The sequence below is a fragment of the Elgaria multicarinata genome, chromosome 9, assembly GCF_023053635.1.
Source record: "Elgaria multicarinata webbii isolate HBS135686 ecotype San Diego chromosome 9, rElgMul1.1.pri, whole genome shotgun sequence".
In the NCBI taxonomy this organism is placed as follows: Eukaryota; Metazoa; Chordata; class Lepidosauria; order Squamata; family Anguidae; genus Elgaria; species Elgaria multicarinata.
Window position 1 is genome coordinate 33,486,597 of NC_086179.1, and position 12,650 is coordinate 33,499,246.

The window sequence follows — 12,650 nt, forward strand, 5'->3', positions numbered from 1 at the left end:
TGTTCCAGCCCTGCATGGGAAGCTGTCCTTGCCCAGGGAAAATGATCTCCGGTCACATTCTGCCTAATGGAGAGCCTAATGGGGTCCTTCGATAGCTATGCAAGAGTAATAAAAGTTTGCCCAGTTTTGTTCTGTTTTTAAAAATAAGGCACCCCCGTACCTATTTGGTATCTTTCATTCAATGGCAAAAATATAGCAATTCTCCATGCCAAACCTGAAAGACATTGTAGCCTTTGAAATGGAAGGGAACACTTGGGCTGTAGGGCAGCTTGGAGGAGAACAGCCTGCAGGACATGGAACGGATGATGTAGTGAAGAGCCAGGGGAACACACGGCTGGCTTCCCAACCTCCTCCCTCTGGTCCCCCCTCTAGAGGGCTGCTTACTAGTTGCTCAGCAACTTTTCCCTGTCTTAGTTACACCTGTTGGTTCCACCTGTTGGGAGTGAGGGGGCAGGGGAACAATTCTCTTCTGCTGGGAATGTGTATCACCATGCCAGGGCTTCTACTATTAGGGTGACCTTATGGAAAGGAGGACAGGGCTTCTGCAGCTTTAACTGTTGTGATGAAGAGGGAATTGCATCAGGTGCTGCATACATACAAATGACACCTGCTGAAATTCCCTTTTCTATGCAACCGTTAAAGATGCAGGAGCCCTGTCCTCCTTTCCATATGGTCACCCTATCTGCTCTCCACCCCAAAAGAGCTTTTGCAACTGTAACAGCTGTATAACAGGCAAACATTCAACATGTATAGTTCCCACTCAACTCCCATCATGGAGATTCAGGGATGCAGTGCCCCCTTCTGTAATTCTGCATGTTACAGCTCTGAAAGACACAGGCAAAGCATGTTGGAGGGAGATCAGTAGGTTTGTCCGTCACTGAGAAATCTGGTTCTTTTTTGGCTTAAAGGAGTTCCAAGGCATGTACAAATTGCTTTGTGTCTGCCTGCCAAGCTGTGGGCTGCTCCCCAAACTCCAGGGATTTTTTTTGCGTGCATTTTTTGGAAGGTTCTGCCATTTGTGCGAATTATAGCTGAATTTGCGCAAGTTACACAAATTTGGCCCCAATTTGTGTCAATTTGGCCCTAATGTGCCCAAATCCCTCAGAAATTTGCACACATGGCAGAACCTTCCCCCAAATGTGCAAAATTCCTGGAAAATCTGTGAACTGGCTGAACTCACTTCGGATTGAGTCAAGCGCTACAGCAGGAACCAAGGCAAGTCGGGGGTGGGGGTGGGGTGGGATGTCCTAGGAAAACTCACTGAATTCTAGTCCTCAAACAGATTTCTCTGACATCTGCCACTTCAGTTCCAGATCCGAATCCTGAAACAAAGCATGTGTCCGGGAAAGCTGCCAATAGACCAGCTAATTGAACAGAGATACAGATGTGGGCAGCGTGCCCAGACAAACTCCAAGAATTCAGCCACTAACTCAGCAACACACGCTGGAATTTGTCTTTATCTGTGCTATGAAATAACACAGTTCACTCTTTAATATAAAACGTTTAAACATAAGCAAAGTCCAGTTCAGTTCCAAAAGTCAAGGGCTTACGAGAGGTAGAGAGAGTCCAAAAAGCAATCCAGAGGTCCAGGGATAGGAGCAGGTCACGAATTCCAAGCCGGTCCAAAGTTCAATCAGGATACAAGGTCAACACAAGCCGAAACAGGAAGCAAGAGCTTTCGCCAGGATGCTCAGTTAATCTCTGGCAAGTTCTTGTTGCTTCCCAGCTCTCTAAATACCCCTCCCTGGCAGCTACAGGTGTTCCCTATTGAGTTGGCGTCTAGTATAAATACGCAGAGATCTGCGCCGGGCCTCCTTTTCCGCCCTATGATGTCTAAACAACTGTGCAGGTAAGTTTGTTGTTTCTCCCTCTGTGTCTTCTGAATTGGCCAAGCTCCCTGCTGGTTTAATCACCGGCACACTGGTACTTGGCTCTGCTTCCCCTTCATTCTCTGAGTTGGCCCCACTCCCAGCTGGCACCAGTTCAGCAGCCGTGACACTAGCCTCTGCCTGCACAGGTTCTGTTTCCTCCTCCTCTGAGTCCATCCCCAGCAACTCCTCAGAGGGCCTAACACTTCACCCCCCCCTAGAGTCTCCTCCCGCCACACCAGGAGGACCCGGTTTTGCAGGGTACTGTCTGTGAAAGGCCTGGACGAGGATGGGAGCATGCACGTCCCCCGCATTCTCCCAGGAGCGCTCCTCTGGACCATACCCCAGCCAGTCAATTAAATACTGGAGTCGACCCCGATGTTGACGGGAATCCAACACCTGCGCTACCTCAAACTCCTCTTCACCATCCACCATGACAGGACCAGGAGGAGCAGTAGCACTAGCGTCGGGTCGGACCCCTGTAGCTGGCACCAACAACGAGCGATGAAATACAGGATGGATCCTTAACGTTCGAGGCAGCTGCAACCTAAACGCCACAGGATTGACCTGTGCCGTGACTGGGTATGGACCAATAAAACGGGCGTCCAATTTTCGACATGGTCGTTGAAGAGGAAGATGCCGGGTGGACAGCCACACCTGATCCCCGACCTTTAGGGCCGGCCCCTCTTGTCTCTTTCGATCCGCCCCCAATTTGTAAGCTTCCTTGGCCACCTGCAATTGCTCCTGCAACAGAGACTGCGCGGCCTGCAACTCCCGCAACCACTGATCCGCTGCGGGGACTGCCGTAGAGGGCAGCACTGCTGGAAACCACCGTGGATGAAATCCCCCTGTTGCAAAAAATGGAGTCTGTTGTGTTGAGGTGTGCACTGAGTTGTTATACGCAAACTCTGCCACAGGGAGCAACTCGGCCCAATCATCTTGTTGATAATTAGTATAACACCGTAGGTATTGCTCCAGGGTAGCATTGGTGCGTTCTGTCTGACCATCCGTCTGCGGATGGTACGCTGACGACATGTGTGCTGTAATGTCCAAAACTTGCAACAACGACTTCCAAAAACGGGCTGTAAACTGCGCACCACGATCTGAAACAATCCCCTCCGGAAGCCCATGCAACCGGAAGACCTGATGAACAAATAAGCGAGCCGTCTCCTTTGCTGTAGGCAAGCCCGCACATGGAACAAAATGGGCCATCTTTGAAAAAAGATCAACCACCACAAGAATGGACGTATGCCCCGCAGATAGTGGCAGATCCGTAATGAAATCCATGGATATCACACGCCAGGGCCCCGCAGGAGTGGCTAAGGGATGCAACAAACCCACCGGCTTTCCCCTTGCAACCTTCGCCCGCCGGCACACTGGACAAGTCTGCACATAGTGTGCAACATCAGCATGAACCCTAGGCCACCAGAACTCCCTGGTGAGCAAATGCAGAGTCTTGTATACACCGAAATGTCCTGCTGGCCGACTATCATGGCACAACCGTAGCACCGTGTCCCGACAGGAACCGGCTGGTACGTACAGCCGACTTCGATGATATAAGAGCCCCTCACGCATGGTGAATGGTGTTGGAGCCTCCTCCTTCGCGTGATCAACTACAAAAGCGTCCCGCCCCTGTAGCACACGAATCTGATCCAATAAAGTCGGGGGCAACGAAGCAGCTGCAAAATGTTCTGGGCGGAGGATCGTGGATTGCCTCTCCCCCTCTGGCTCTGCGGCATATTCCGGCTTACGAGAGAGAGCATCCGCCTGCCGGTTCTGGGCGCGGGGTATATATTTCAACTTAAAATTGAACCGACTGAAAAACAACGACCACCGCTTCTGCCGTTGAGTCAACTTCCGTGCCGTCTGCAGGTACTCCAGATTACGGTGGTCAGTGCGTACCTCCACCGGATGTGCTGCTCCCTCCAACAAATGCCGCCAAACCTCGAAAGCGGCCTTCACAGCCAACAGCTCCTTCTCCCAAATCGTGTAATTTCGCTCTGGAGCTGTAAGCTGTCTGGAGAAAAAAGCACATGGCAATAATGCTGAGTCCATGTTGCCCACCTGCAGTAACACGGCCCCGACCGCGACGTCCGAGGCGTCCGTCTCCACCACAAATGGCGTGCGAAGATCTGGATGCTGCAGGATCGGAGCAGCTGTAAACCGCTCCTTCAACCGCACAAATGCCTGCTGTGCCATGGAAGTCCAATGGAATGGGACCTTGCCCCTCAATAGCTGCGTGATGGGTGTCACCAGGGCCGCAAAGTCCGGAATGAAGCGCCTGTAAAAATTAGCAAATCCCAAAAACCGCTGCACCTCCTTCCGGTTCCGAGGCGGTTGCCAAGAAAGAACCGCCTCTACCTTGGACCGATCCATCTCTACCCCCTTGGCAGAAATACGATACCCCAAAAAGTCCACCTCCTGCAAGTCAAAGGCACACTTGTCCAACTTGGCATACAGCCTATGCTCTCGTAGCCTCTGCAGGACCGCCCGGACATGAGCGTCATGTGCTGTCTGATTCGGGGAATAAATAAGAAAATCGTCCAAATAAATAATAACAAATCTGTCCAAATAATCTCTGAAAACGTCATTAACAAAATGCTGAAAAATAGCGGGAGCATTACAAAGCCCGAAAGACATGACGGTATACTCGTAATGACCATATCTGGTCAGAAAGGCCGTCTTCCATTCGTCCCCCTCCCTTACCCGCACCAAATTGTACGCCCCCCTGAGATCCAATTTGGTGAAACACTTGGCCCGCTGCAAGCGCTCTAACAGTTCTGGGATCAGCGGTAAGGGATACCGGTTACGCACTGTGATGCGATTTAGCCCTCTATAGTCATTGCATAAGCGCAGCTCCCCCGACTTCTTACGGACAAAGAACACGGGGGCGCCCGCCGGCGACTTGGAAGGTCGAATAAAGCCTTTCCGTAGATTCTTCTCTAAAAAGTCCCGCAGTACTGCCAATTCCGGCTCAGAGAGAGAGTAGAGACGCCCCGCCGGTATAGAGGCCCCAGGTACTAAATCAATAGCGCAGTCATACACCCTATGTGGTGGGAGTCTATCGGCTTCCTTCTCATCAAACACGTCTGCGAACTCACTGTATTTCGCGGGAAGGGTTACACAATCTGTTGCAGAGTCTTTGACCACGGCAGCCGGCACCCGCTCCGGCCAGCAGTGATCTTGGCAATATGGGGAAGCAAAAAGCACTTCCCGCCTCCCCCAAGAAATATGCGGATCATGCTGGGTTAACCACGGCATTCCCAAAACTACTGGAAAGTGCGGAACTGCCGTCACATAGAACCGCAACCGTTCCACATGCCCTTGGATTTCCAGCGTAAGTAAAACTGTCTGATGCGTCACTGGACCAGACTTCAAAAGCCGCCCATCAATAGTTTCCACCGACCTTGGCTCCGCCAATGGTTGTAACGAAATCTGCTGCTGGCGAGCAAAATCTGAGTCCATAAAGTTGCTAGACGCACCAGAATCAATCATGGCTCCCACGAAAAACACCTGGGCATGATCCACCCCAAGTGTGGCAGGCACCAGCAACGGGTCCTTACGGGGTTCCGATGGAGACGAGGAAGCACCTGTCCCGCCTTCTCCCAGACTAGCGAACCCTTCTATGCCTGGGATGACCCGTTTTCCGACGGGGAAGCCTTTCGTCCCTTGGCCGGGCAAGAACGAGCAAAATGCCCCCCAAGTCCACAGTACAAACACAAACCCTCCGCTCTCCTGCGTTGCTTCTCCATCATTGACAAGCGGGCCCGGGCGCCTCCAAGCTGCATGGGCTCCTCCCCCATGCCAGGAGAAAAACCTGCCGAAGATGTTGATGTTGCTACTGGAACCGGTTCCCCACTCCCCAGAGACACTCCTCTCCGGGCCTGACGACGTGCCGTCAGCCGAGCGTCCATCCTGGTCGCCTGTTCGATGAGTAGGGCAAGCGATTCCGGAGGTGCTGATCGGGCCAACTCATCCAACACCCCATCTGACAACCCATAGCGAAATTGTGACTGGAGCGCACTGTCATTCCACTGCAAGTCTTGAGCTATGAGCCGAAAATTCGTGGCGTACTCTGCCACAGATCCCTTCCCCTGACGCAGGTCTCGAATGCGCTGCTCCGCTGTCTCAGCCTTGACGGGATCTCCCCAGGTAGCTGTCATCTCTTTTATGAAATTGTCCAAATTGTCCAGCAGGGGGCTATCCTGATTCAAATACGGCGTCACCCATTTGCTAGCAGACCCAGACAATAAGGAAACCATAAAAGCTACCTTTAGGGAATCATTCACAAAATCCTCCGGCCTGATCTTAAAATGCAATTTGCAATTGGCAATGAAACTGTCCAGCATGCCCCTGTCACCAGCAAATTTCTCTGGTAATGCAGCAAAACATTTACTCTTTCGTGGAGGAAGAGGAGGAGGAGGCCTGCTGGCTGTTTGAGCAACTTGGGCGTGGAGCGTTGTAACTAATTGCGTCAGGTGTGCCACCTGCTCTGCTAGCTGTTTTTGTTGTTCTAAGAAACCCTCCATGTCCAACTGCCGGTCCGTTTGGCCAGAGATTAATCTGTCCGGGAAAGCTGCCAATAGACCAGCTAATTGAACAGAGATACAGATGTGGGCAGCGTGCCCAGACAAACTCCAAGAATTCAGCCACTAACTCAGCAACACACGCTGGAATTTGTCTTTATCTGTGCTATGAAATAACACAGTTCACTCTTTAATATAAAACGTTTAAACATAAGCAAAGTCCAGTTCAGTTCCAAAAGTCAAGGGCTTACGAGAGGTAGAGAGAGTCCAAAAAGCAATCCAGAGGTCCAGGGATAGGAGCAGGTCACGAATTCCAAGCCGGTCCAAAGTTCAATCAGGATACAAGGTCAACACAAGCCGAAACAGGAAGCAAGAGCTTTCGCCAGGATGCTCAGTTAATCTCTGGCAAGTTCTTGTTGCTTCCCAGCTCTCTAAATACCCCTCCCTGGCAGCTACAGGTGTTCCCTATTGAGTTGGCGTCTAGTATAAATACGCAGAGATCTGCGCCGGGCCTCCTTTTCCGCCCTATGATGTCTAAACAACTGTGCAGGTAAGTTTGTTGTTTCTCCCTCTGTGTCTTCTGAATTGGCCAAGCTCCCTGCTGGTTTAATCACCGGCACACTGGTACTTGGCTCTGCTTCCCCTTCATTCTCTGAGTTGGCCCCACTCCCAGCTGGCACCAGTTCAGCAGCCGTGACACTAGCCTCTGCCTGCACAGGTTCTGTTTCCTCCTCCTCTGAGTCCATCCCCAGCAACTCCTCAGAGGGCCTAACAGCATGCCAGTTTGGACTACTTTGGTCTGACTCTGGATCAGTACGTGATCAGGCTGAAGTGGCCCAAAGCAGGTTGGATTGGATCCGATGGCAACCCTCCGCTCCCTGCCCTTGAGCCCCTCAAGTGTCCAGGACTTACCTGACCCTTCTGCTCGTGCCTGGCAGCCACATGTCCTCTGTGAGAGTCACCATATTTAATGAAGATGGGGGCTCTCTATTGTCTAGGGTGGCCATATGAAAAGGAGGACAGGGCTCCTGTATCTTTAACAGTTGGATGGAAATGTGAATTTCAGCAGGTGTCATTGGTATGCATGCAGCACCTGTTGAAATTTCCCTCTTCATCACAACAGTTAAAGCTGCAGGAGCCCTGCCCTCTTTTGTATCTAGTCAAGAAGGCAGGGCTCCTGCAGCTTCAACTGTTGTGATGCAGAGGGAATTTCACCAGGTGTTCTATTTGGCCAGGGTACAAATAGAATCAACCTAGCAATGCATAGCTCCATTGAAATCCATAAATAAATATGTATAGCAACCTGGAAGTAAGCTCCATTGAAATCAGTGAAGTTTATTTCCATCTTGTAAAACACATTGGGTTGGATCCAGACTTAGCCATGCTTAGAGTAGAAGCATTGAAATCAATGGGACTCGTTAGTCATGTTAGTCAACTCCTGTGCCATTCAGTAGGTCTACTGTAAATATGACTAGGTCTGAATCCAATCCATCAAGCTTTAACAAAAGATCTGCAACAGGATGAAATGCAGCCTTTAGCTTTTGATTACAAAATGCAAATACCTTGCAAAGAAATATTCCCATGTAAACTGCTAAAGAAAAGTAGGAACCCTATCAAAGAAAAAAGAGTATCCAATCTCTGTTTGATTATTGGCCTTGTTCCCCAACTTCCGCTAATCCATCACAAACAATAGTAGAACTTGAAAGCCTCATTATCACCTTGTATATTGGCCAGAGCAAGGAGGGCCCTGGTACAGTTTGTGGATTGCCCCTGCTTTGAAGAAATAATGTAGCTGCATTTCCACGTGTTCCCCTTCTACTACACCACTATCCAGGAGATGTACCATCCTCAGCTGAACTTGATGGAAATTAGATAAAGAACCTCATTTCAAGAGTAGAACAAGGATGATATTGACTAGGGATGTGCTCCGCTCCGATTAGGAGCGTAGAAGCAGTAGCGGATTGGCCTGCTCCGCCTTACCCAGAGGCGGAGTAGGAGCGGACCGTGGACCCCCTAGAAGCAAGGCGAAGAGAAGCGACCATTTTTCGGAGCTCCGAGTTCAGGCGGAGCGCTCCGGTCGCCATCTTGAAAACATTTCGCCATAGGATTGCATTGCGGCAAATAATCGCGCATAACTACGTTGTTTTTGAAGCTATCGCTCTGGAAATTCTTGTGCTCAGAGAGTCGTGGATGGGGGTCATTTTGAGACCACTCTCACCTCTCTGCGTTGTCCGTGTCGTGTGCTATATTTTTTTGAAAATCGGGTCAACCGCGCGGCTCAAACTGCGTTTCGGCTTTTCGCCCATAGGATTGCATTGAGGGAAAGAATCGGGGATAACTGGGGGGGGGGTTTAAGCTATCGTTCTGAAAATTCTTGTGCACAGAGAGTCGTGGATGGGGGTCATTTTGAGACTACTCTCAACTTTCTGCGTGCTGTGGTTCACGTGCAATGTTTTTGTGAAAATCGGGTCAACCGCACGGCTCAAACTGCGTTTTCGGCTTTTCGCCCATAGGATTGCATTGAGGGAAAGAATCGGGGATAACTGGGGGGGGGGTTAAGCTATCATTCTGAAAATTCTTGTGCACAGAGAGTCGTGGATGGGGGTCATTTTGAGACCACTCTCAACTTTCTGCATCGTACGGGTCGCGGGCTAGAAGTTTTTAAAAAATCGGCGGGAAAAATACCTTTTTCAAAGGGCTGAGGGGCAGAGTCAGCTCCCGGTCATGATGATCCTAAAGTTGGAGGAGGGCATAGGCAAAACAGGTAACTTGGGATTCTGGGAAACTTCTCTTTCTTCATCTGAACGGGCTTTTCCCCGTGTTTTTTAACACAGTAGCCCCACCAAATGCACAAACACAACCTGAAATCATATACTAAGCCAAGAATAAGAGATAGAAACACAGCACTGCTCCCCACCCTAACCTTGGTGAACAACTGAATCGATGTGGTGCAAGGGGATGAGCTCCCCTAGGGCATCTCATCGTGGACGTGCCCCCACTCTCTCCTGCACTGGAAGGCCATAGAGCCTTCCAAAGAGAGTAAACCGGTGGAGCAATGCCTATCATGAGTTGAAGTGAATGGTCACTTTTCAGTGGTGGAGCAATGCCTGTTCTGAGTCGAAGTGAGCGTTTTACTTCTTCTCGGAGCTGTTGGTGGCTGTCAGTGTCTTGAACTGGCAGCTACTTCCCCCTCCCCCGGGCACGTCCCCCTATTGCTGGTAAAAGACAGATATAGCCTTTTTAAAAAAATTCTTCTTGCTGTTTATTGAGCAACACTGCTGCTTTTAATTCCACCCCTCCTTTGTTTATTGATTGATTTATTCCATTTTATATGCATTACTGGCTTATCCTTGGCTCACTTCCTTATGCCCCCAGAAATGCCAGCTGCATGCCTGCCTGCCTTCCCTCCCTCCTCCCCTGCCCACCTCGCAGGGATGTTGTGTGTGGGGTGCCCGATTTTCAAAAATTCGCCAAAAATCAGGGGATGATGGGATTGCTTTGAAACTTGGCATGCGTGTGTATATCCCCATGAGGTGTCATGGTGCCAAACATGAGGTTTCTAACTTGAACAGAAAAAAAGTTGTATAATTTTTTAGCTTTCAATGCAAGCCTATGGGGGGGGAAAACGGAGCTCCGGATCCGGATCCGGAGCTCCGGGCGGAGCGGAGCGGAAGTGGGCGGAGCGGGGGCGGGGCGGAGCGGCCCGATCCGGAAAATGGCGGATCTGCAAGTGAAGCGGAGCGGGGGGTCCGTGCACACCCCTAATATTGACTCCCTTGACACCAAGCATGTATTCTGGTCCCTGCAAAACTTTATTTTCTTTTGGAATGTATTATTCTTGTTGAGGCTTTGATAGTCAAGGAAGAATGAATCAAGAGTGAATCCAGTTAGACATTCATAGCTCATTCCTCATCACCATGGTATCCAAGTGTGTCTGAATAAGACAAGCAGGCCAAAATTAGAGCCGGTTGCAAAGGAATTGCACCCACTCAGTGGAGCTGATTTGGGTTCTCAACAGCCATGTTTCCATGGGGATGTCACACGTCACTTCATACACCACAAGTGAGTGGCCATGGCCAGGATGTCAAGGTGTTGCTGGAATGGAAATGCCACACCGCCCCTGCCTGGGTGGCACCTTCTCCTCAAGATGAATAGAACCATCCCTGACTGAGATTGTTGTTATAGCACATTTCACTAATGAAAGGGACTCCACTAAAGCAGACAATAGCTGGCAAAGCCTGGTGCCCTTTTCCTCCTCTTTGCATCTTTGTCCATCTTGTAGCCTAAAGACGCTACTCTCTTTGGGGCCTTTATGAGGCAAATGGCAGTGCTCAAAGACCTAAGCCCCTCCCCCAGCTCTTTCGTGTTGGTGCCCACATCGGATCTCAGGCTTCGGACTTCCCGGAAAGCCAAAGGGTCACTTGATTCACTGGCACAAGAGTCAGTCACTGACATGTCTAGTTAACAGGGCAGGCATCATGGGTTGGCTTTGTTGGGTATCTGCCAGGGCCTACATGACCCCCAGAGCCTCATGGCCCTGCTGCTTCTCCTAGCTGCCACTACCTGTTCACTTGTCTTCTCCAGGGATGAAAGCAGTGGCAAGGGCAAGGAGACAGAGCGGCATCTTCCATTTGCGTTGCACACCCTTTCTCTGAGCACTTGTTCAGACTGAACCCAAGGGGAGAAAGTATGTGACTCAATTTACTGAGGGCACAGTACCCAATGACTCTCCAAAACTGAAGCAGTTTTTGCTAGTTTTATAAAAGGAACTTGAGCAGCAACAGGACTGGGAGGCGACTGCCTAAAACCTTAGAGAATGGCTGCCAGTCAGCATGGGACAATGGTTTGTCTTGCATAAGGAGGTTCAGATAGGTCCAAACCTACTGCCTAGCAGTGGGCCCACCGGACTTCTTGCATACCTCTACGCTGATGATGGATACTATATTAGAGAGGACAGTGCTCTAGTTGAAGGGCTGTGAAAGAACAGTCCTCTATTTGAAGGTGCCCTCTATTTGAAGGGCTATCTAGTCTTAGATAAAGGGTTGTAAGATGAGCAAGCCAATAGGGGCCCTGAAGTTGCCTATCAACTTGAAGTTCCTGGACAACAACCAAGCAGACACATAGGTCACCTAGGCTCAGTTGGGGATGGCAGAGAAATCTGCTGCAGACTCAGAAAAGGCAAGATTCTCAAGAATCCAACCTATGAAGACCACAGCAGACCGACTCGGTTCACCTCCGGATCCATAGGATTTCCCATGGGGCGGCTCTCCTCCATTCTAAATGGCGAGAGCCAAGTGCAAGGAAAATGACAATAAATTGTGTAGTTTATGGCATTTGTGGTTTTAAGCACTCCCATCTATGTAAATTGTGCCCTTTTATGCTGCAATTTACATAGAAGGAAGTGCTTTACAATCACAAATGCTGTACACTACACAATTCACAACCATCATTTTCCTGCGCATGGCTCATGGCAACCACCATTAGCTAACTGTGCCGTTATAATGGAGTAGAGCTGCCCCCCAAAATCCAAAGGATGCACTAAGGCTCTGCAGAAATCTGCAAGGCCCCAAGCAGCCCGGATATCCCTGCTGCGAAGTCCTGCTGGATTGGATGTCAGCACAGTCTAGTCACAGTCTTCTGTACTATAGGTGTGAATGTATTATATTTCTAGTTAAAGTGTAGTAATTCTTTTTAAATTTGCATAAACACCCATAAATTAGCATATACACATTTTATGCAAATCTGTGTGATTTTCTCATTTTGGGGGGTGATGCTTAAGTGGCTATCCGTCGCACCTCTCATTGCTGGCGAGATCCCTTGCACACTCCTCCTAGCCCTCTCTTCTATCCTTGGCATATTAGGTGCTACAAACCAAGCAGCAACGTAGCATCCCTTGCAGCAGCAATGTTATCCTAGGCTAAACCTAGCTGTTGGGAAATCTTTGCCCAGAAGCATTTATTTTCACCTCAGGGTCAAAGCATGTGTCTGTGTGTGCTGTGTAGAGAACTGATCTCTCTATTTTAGAATCTGCAGCTGGGGATTACTTCCTCTGAAACCAGTGCCTTGGTTTTGCCGAAATCACAAGATGTTCATGTTCAAGCTGCAACAGAAAGCTGAACAAAACATTGCCTATGTCTTAGTCCCTAGCAGCAAATTCACGATCCCTGGATGAGTCGTTTGATAATGTAGAAATTAAGCTTTAAGCTATTGTTGTGGGATATGAGGAGACAGCTTGGGTGGAATTACCACCATTCAC